This window comes from Eutrema salsugineum, unplaced genomic scaffold (assembly GCF_000478725.1).
Source record: "Eutrema salsugineum unplaced genomic scaffold, Eutsalg1_0 scaffold_8, whole genome shotgun sequence".
Taxonomy (NCBI): Eukaryota; Viridiplantae; Streptophyta; class Magnoliopsida; order Brassicales; family Brassicaceae; genus Eutrema; species Eutrema salsugineum.
Window position 1 is genome coordinate 9,697,197 of NW_006256414.1, and position 5,921 is coordinate 9,703,117.

At 43.2% G+C, this 5,921-nt stretch overlaps 2 non-coding genes across 2 annotated transcripts; one reads left to right on the forward strand and one right to left on the reverse strand.

The window, feature by feature from the left end:
- The first annotated feature begins 1,089 nt into the window (after nucleotides 1-1,089).
- Nucleotides 1,090-1,196, forward strand: LOC112082340. Its single transcript, XR_002897002.1, has one exon. It is a non-coding gene; the product is annotated as a small nucleolar RNA R71 (small nucleolar RNA).
- A 3,914-nt stretch (nucleotides 1,197-5,110) lies between these two features.
- On the reverse strand, nucleotides 5,111-5,217 carry LOC112082337. The gene has a single exon (XR_002896999.1). It is a non-coding gene; the product is annotated as a small nucleolar RNA R71 (small nucleolar RNA).
- Between the last annotated feature and the right edge of the window lie 704 nt (nucleotides 5,218-5,921).

Sequence of the window (5,921 nt, forward strand, 5' to 3'; positions counted from 1 at the left end):
TTGATTCAGAGGTGGAGGCACTATCTGTTGGCTTTGCTTGACCAGTTGGCAGCTCTGTTGTTCCAATAGACCTTGAAGCATTCCCTTGCTGAACAGAAAAAACTGAACCGGCTGCCCCCAAACTTTCTTCCTCAATGTCCTTATTGAGTTCATGTAAGAAGCCCATGAAATCATCTATAATGGTGTCTTCATCCTCATGAGTTTGTGCAGTCTCACTAGAAACTTGACCATAAAGGAGATCTTCAATCTCTTGCACAGCAGTTGAGTGGTCATCATTGGAGTAGATGGCATTGCAATAATCCTTTGGGTTTTGAACAGCTTTACCAGGAATAGAGACTTGTGGTTCAGAAGTGCAGATGCCCTTGTTCTTTTTAATAGCCTTTAGTTCAGCGCCTAGTGTCTCCAGGTCCGATACCATCTTTTGTTGTCCTTGTAAGAGCTGTTGGAGGACAACATTGAAATCAGGACTTTGTTGAACAGGTGGTGGGCCAAAACCAGGAGGTGTAGCCTTTGGCTGTAGGCTGACTTGATTTGTGAAGCTATTCCCTTAATTCTGAACCGCTGGATGCTGAAAACCCTGTTGACCTTGGGAACTACCTTGGTACTGATTCTGTTGAACAAAGCTTTTAGGAGGGTATATTTGGTCTTGGGGGTTGGCCACATTGCCGCTCCTATAGGACAAGTTCTGGTGTTTGTTGAAGTTGTTGTAACCATTGAACTTGTTTTGATTTCCAATGAAGTGTAACTCCTCTTGATTGAGACCCTCTTCATTGATATATGTGAAGCATTTCTTCTCCTCACTCACATATTTTATAGGCTTTTTGAGTGGCAGCTAGGGCTTTGTCAAGCTTGATGTTCAGCACTTTGATCTTCTCTTCAAGCCCTTGGTGTCTACCAGAATCTTCTCCTCTATAGCTTCTATCATAATCTTCCCCATAGGTGTATTGGCTCATGGCTAAGTTCTCAATAAGTTCCATAGCTGCATTGATTTCTTTTGCCAAGAAATTCCCATTTGATGCTGTGTCCAACTGATTCCTGATCTTGGGGACAGCTCCTCTATATAAAGTGCTAAGGAGAGAGGCTTCTGAGAAGCCATGATGTGGACACTGATTTGTGTAGCTTCTAAACCTGTGCAAAGCTTCTCCAAAGGTCTCATTAGAATGTTGAGTGAAGCTGGAAATCTGGTTCCTTAGCTTTGCAGTCCTTGAGCTTGAGAAGAACTTGGATAGAAAGGCAAGCTTGCACTGCTCCCATGTGTGGATGGATCCTCTTGGGAGGTTCTTTTCCCACTGATGTGCCTTATCTCCAAGGCTGAATGAGAACAATCTCAGTTTGAAGCTGTCTTCAGATACCCCATTGATCTTAGTGAGATCACAAACTCTGTCAAACTGATCTAGTTGCTCCAAGGTATCCTCCATTGGTAAGCCATGGAACTTCTGATTCTGAACCATATTGATCAAAGAGGCCTTCACCTCAAAGTTGTTGTTTTGGACAGGAGGTGGCCTGATTCCTGCTCCATACTGGTGTGCATAAGCTCGGTCATTCTCACCAACAAAGACTGGTGGAGGCTAATGACATATAGGTGGGTTGGGGAAGGGTTGTGGCTGGCTAACTTGAGGTCAGTGTTGGTTCTGGTTATCCTGAGCTTGTCCCTGATGGACCTGATCCTGTTGAACTTGAATTCCAATCCCATTACCAGCTCTTTGACCGTTATCAGCTTCTTGAGCCTGATGCTCATTCCCAACTTGGTGATTCATTCCTAACCTCTCCAAGTGAACTGCTCATTCTCTTTGTATTTGATATATTCATAAATTGCATCATTTAATGTCCACATTCTAGTCCAAATCATGTCTCATTTTCATGCATTTTAGGTCTTTAAGCATTGTTTTAGGACTTAGGAGATGCATTAGGTCCCAATGAGTCTTTGCATGTTTTGAGTGTTTATCAGGTGTATTTGGAGCTATTTGGAGCTGAAAAGATGGATCCAGGAAGTGGAACGGTGATCAAAGCTTGAAAAATGGTGAAATTGGGTCTTTGGAGGTTATCGGCCATTTTCGCGCACCAGGAAGGTTTTTCTCGGCCAAAACGCGTACCGCGGGTGGATTTTTATCGGCCAAAACGCGGACCGGCTAAAAGATTTCTCGGCCAAAATCTCCGGGTGCAAACACGTCTCTGAAATCGCCTGTCCGGGGAACCTTCCGATCCGATTCAGCTGTCGGGTGATTCATCGAAGTTGGAGAGGATTGGATCACGGTTCCATAGCAAGTGGAATCATGGAATTCAGACGCGTGAGCAGAAAGTTAAGCTCGTCGGAAGGAACCCCTGTCTCGCTGCTGTTTTGGACCAAGCCGATGAGCTCTGAAGAATGCAAAGGACGGTGCACTTACAGGCCGATTCAGTTTCCGGGGCCTGCATGAGAATCCGAGACATTTGAGTCTCTTTCCAGAGCTTCCGAGATCATTCAATTCGGAGCTATGAGTAGGACGATACGGTCTCCGGAATGGACACATGTCTAGACGCCTCTCTCTGATCGTGTAAATGCACTGAAAAGATGAGCCCTCCAGGAAGCTTTCCACTTCCCAAGCACCGAAGCTTCCTCACCAAAGTTGGAGATATATGAGTCCTATGTCCTCTGCAACCGGATTTACTCAATTCAGACAATTATATCAGAAGTTACACTCTCCGGAATACGAAGTGGTCCAAGCTGCTCTGAATGCTGCGAGAAAGCCTTGCGACTTGGTTAACTCGCAGGCCTGAAGACGAATGCCTGGAAATTGATGCTGCAAGTTGAGAAGTGCGGGTAAGCTATCAATGGATGAGGTCTGAGGCTCCCGAGCAAGAAAATTGCTAAGCCCACAATCGTGCAACTTAGGCATGCGAGTTGGTCGCGCCTGGAACCAAGCCGCACGATCACTTGCAATCTACTCTGACTTGAGCCTGCGACCTGAGTGTAATGGAGACCAACCCGCACGGTTTGTACATTCCCCAGAAACCGCCTTGGTCCTGCGAGTTGAAGAAGAAGAAGATTAAGCCGCAGCAAGACTCGCAAAACACTCCTACTTGGGCGTGCGACTAAGACAAAGCGATTTAAGTCTCACAAGACAAGTTCTTCATCTACTGCAACTTGGGCATGCTACCTGGGAGACACTGGACCAACCCGCAGGATTCCACTTTACCCACTAAAGCCGGGTCAGGACCCGGTTTGTTCCGGGCTGACCCGGTTCGTTTTTAGAGAGGTATAAATACTTTTTAGGGTTTTTTTCCAAGGACTAAGCTTTGTTTTCTCTTGTTTCTCTTTCCCCTTTTGTTAAAAAACGAGTTTGTTAAGAGATATCTGAAGGAATCTAAGTCTGTTTCTTATCATGTCATCTTCTTATCTTTGCTTCTAATCATGATTTACATCACCTCTTGCAAAGAAAATGGTGTGTTCATCATGATTAGTGAGTAGTCTTTTTTTAAACTTCTAGGTGTGTAGATTAGGGTGCTTAGATGTTTGATTTGTGATGTTTAGGGTTTAGATTCTCATTCCATTTCCTTAGTTAGCTGCTCCTAATGCCAGATTTCCTTGGGAAAGTGAAATCTGGGTTCATAGGCATTTCATGCACCAAAAGTGTTTGATGAAATGCCTGAAAGAGCTAACTTAAGGGTTTATGTTTTAAATGCCATGGGAATGTTTGTTTGAAGCATAAATGACATATTAGAACTGTCTCTTAATGCTCATTAGTTCATATTTCACAAATGGGAATTTGGTTTGAAAGTGGATTAGTGTAGAGATTAATGCCTTCATGAGAGGATTAGTCTAGATTAGAGTTCTAAGTTAAAATGTTTGAGATCATGTGATTGCTTGTTATGCCTTTCTGTATAAGATTCAGTCTTCTTGGTTGAGAGATTGTTTGGTCACTTATTAGGCTTGATGCATTATGCTTGTTGATTGCTTGATTATATCTAATGGTTGTTAGACTTGATTAGGTGATTAGCAAAGGGATTATTGTCATGGGAATGAATTAATCTGATTAAGAAGCCTAGACTAAAGAGTAGCAAGTGTTGCATTATGTTCTTAGCATCATGAATCAATATCTAAAGCACCCTAATCAATGATCACATCTAGAGGTTTATCTTTCATCATTTCCTTTATCATCATTTTGTTTGCTTGCTTTTTTAGTAGTTCATTAATCATTTCTTGTTTGTTTCTTGTTTATGTTTTCTTGTTGCTGGTTTCACCAAACTCATCTTTTATTCAGCTTGACTTAAGAACTCGTCACATAAACTAGTGTCTAGCAAACACACATTTGGATTGATACCCTTTGTACTACAAGTGACATAAGGGATTGATAACCCATCTAAGACTTGAAAACCTTAGTTATCAATTGGCGCCGTTGCCATATTGTGTGGGGATTGTTAGAATTAGTTTCTGATATAGTTTTTGAGATCAAGTTTCTTTTGTTTTACTGATCACCTTTCAAGTTCTGTCTTTGTTCTCAGGTTTATGATCACAAGAAGCCAAGCCAGAAGACAAAGAGAAAGAGCTGTACACTTGGAGAGGTTAGGAATGAATCAGCAAGTTGGGAATGAGCATCAGGCTCAAGAAGCTGATCAAGGTCAAAGAGCTGGTAATGGGATTGGAATTCAGGCTCAACAGGCTCAGGTCCATCAGGGACACGCTCAGGGTAACCAGAACCAAGACCGACCTCAGGTTAATCCACCACAGCCCCACCCAAACCCACCCATACGTCATCAGCCCCAACCAGTCTTTGTAGGTGAGAATGACTGAGCTTATGCACACCAGTATGGAGCAGGAATCAGGCCACCTCCTGTCCAAAACAACAACTTTGAGGTGAAGGCCTCTTTAATCAATATGGTTCAGAATCAGAAGTTCCATGGCTTACCTATGGAGGATCCCTTGGAGCATCTGGATCAGTTTCACAGAGTTTGTGATCTCACTAAGATCAATGGGGTATCTGAAGACAGCTTCAAACTGAGATTGTTCCCATTCAGCCTTGGAGATAAGGCACATCAGTGGGAAAAGAATCTCCCAAGAGGATCCATCCACACATGGGAGCAATGCAAGATTGCCTTTCTATCCAAGTTCTTCTCAAGCTCAAGGACTGCAAAGCTAAGGAACCAGATTTCCAGCTTCACTCAACATTCTAATGAGACCTTTGGAGAAGCTTTGGACAGGTTTAGAAGCTACACAAGTAAGTGTCCACATCATGGCTTTTCAGAAGCCTCCCTCCTTAGCACTTTGTATAGAGGAGCTGTTCCTAAGATCAGGATTCAGTTGGACACAGCATCAAATGGAAATTTCTTGGCAAAAGAAATCAATGCAGCTATGGAACTTGTTGAGAACTTAGCCATGAGCCAAGACACTTATGGGGAAGATTATGATAGAAGCTATAGAGGAGAAGATTCTGGTAGACACCAAGGGTTGGAAGAGAAGTTTAAAGAGTTGAATATAAAGCTTGACAAAGCCCTAGCTGCCACTCAAAAGCCTATACACTATGTGAGTGAGGAGAAGAGATGCTTCACAAATATCAATGAAGAGGGTCTCACTCAAGAGGAGTTGCACTTCATTGGGAATCAAAACAAGTTCAATGGTTACAACAACTTCAACAACCACCAGAACTTGTCCTATAGGAGCAACAATGTGGCCAACCCCCAAGACCAAATATACCCTCCTCAAAGCTTTGCTCAACAGAATCAGTACCAAAATAACTCCCAAGGTCAACAGGTTTTTCAGCAACCAGCGGTTCAGAATCAAGGGAATAGCTTCACAAATCAAGTCAGCCTACAGCCAAAGGCTACACCTCCTGGTTTTGGCCTACCAACTGTTCAACAAAGTCCTGATTTCAATGTTGTTCTCCAACAGCTCTTACTAGGACAACAAAAGATGGTATCTGACCTGGAGACACTGGGCGCTGAAC